Source organism: Arachis duranensis, chromosome 2 (assembly GCF_000817695.3).
Source record: "Arachis duranensis cultivar V14167 chromosome 2, aradu.V14167.gnm2.J7QH, whole genome shotgun sequence".
Classification (NCBI taxonomy): Eukaryota; Viridiplantae; Streptophyta; class Magnoliopsida; order Fabales; family Fabaceae; genus Arachis; species Arachis duranensis.
Window position 1 is genome coordinate 64,062,862 of NC_029773.3, and position 1,587 is coordinate 64,064,448.

A 1,587-nucleotide genomic window follows, 5' to 3' on the forward strand; every position below is an offset into this window, starting at 1 on the left:
CCATTCCGACTAGCTTACGGGATGGAGGCAATGATTCCTATCGAAATAGATGAAGGGTCACCCAGAGTCATCTTCTACAACGAAGAAGGTAACCCACAGGCACTGAAGGAAGAACTCGACCTCCTCCCCGAGGTCCGAGAAAGAGCCCGGATCCGAGAAGAAGCCTTAAAACGGCGAACGGCCCTCAGATACAATCAGAAAGTAATAAAGCGAAGCTTCTCCATTCACGACCTGATTCTAATCCGAAATGACATCGGAACACAAAAGTCGGGAGAAGGAAAGCTAGCTGCAAATTGGAAAGGACCCTACAAGGTAACAGAAGTCTTAGGGACAGGCTATTACAAAATATCCGACCTAGAAGGCAATGAGCTGCCCAGGGCCTGGCACGCCTGTAATCTAAGACGATACTACAGCTAGAAAAATATAACCCGAGGTGTACTCTTTTTCCTACAAGGGTTTTTTAATGAGACACCCGGTCAAGAAAGGCACCCGACCTAGCCAAGGGTAAACACTCTGTAAATATTCTTTCTTTTTTAATACTAATCAAATTTTTCTCTTTTCTTTCTCCTTCTTCTTCCTCATGATGAAACAAATCCTGGAAAGTACCCCGCCAAGGCGCATTAATTTATGCTCGGCAAAACGCAAAAAATCATTGCCAAGAGACCACACAAGGTCGGCAAGATAAAGCGACGAGGTTCAAATTAATGTGAGAAGTTATAAAGCAACTCTGAAAAGGCTCAAAAAGCCAAATAAAAAGAGATTACAAAAATAACTTAAAGGGCCGACCAACGACAAGGTCGGGCCCAACAAAGGGAAGTACTCGACCGCCCCCTCCTGAGGTCCGAGAAAAAGCCCGGACCCGAGAAGAAGCCTTAAAACGGCGAAAACAAAGATTTCGAAAACGCTTACTAAAAAGTTGCTATACAACTAAAAAGTACAAGCGAAAAAATGAAATCAAAGGAAAGGGTAAAACAAAGTTTCAGAAAAAGCGCTGGCTAAAAGGTTGTTATCCAAAAACAACTAAAAAGCATAAAAGCGGAACAAAAAGTCAAAACGCGAACAAAACACCGCATAATAAGCTAAAAAGTTACTACAAGTAGCTAATAGCAAAAAGGTGTCTAAAGCATTCACAGAAACCATCCAAAAACAAAAGAGCCCACAGGCCGGGCAAAAAACCAAAGATAAAAGGATTACAGAGAATCAAGATCCTTTCCGGACTCCACATCAACAGGAGGCTGCGGAGGAAACATAGAAATGGGGACAGCATCGACGGCACCGTCATCTCGGTTTAAAACCTCCACACCAGATCCATCCCCGGCCAAAGGTGAAGTCGGGTTCGCAACCGGAACTTTGGGGTCGGACACTGGAACCTCATCCTCGTTGGGAGCAGGAACAATCTTTCCCCCCACAACAACGTTATCCGTACTGAATAAGCTCAGATCCAGGTCAGGAGCAAGAACCCGGACCTGAGCCTTCAAATTTTCAAACATAGCATCCATACCCTTAGCCACATGACCTTCTAGCTCGTAAAAATCATCCTGAGCGGATTGCAATCTCTCCTTTGTCTCCACAAGCTCAGCATATGTC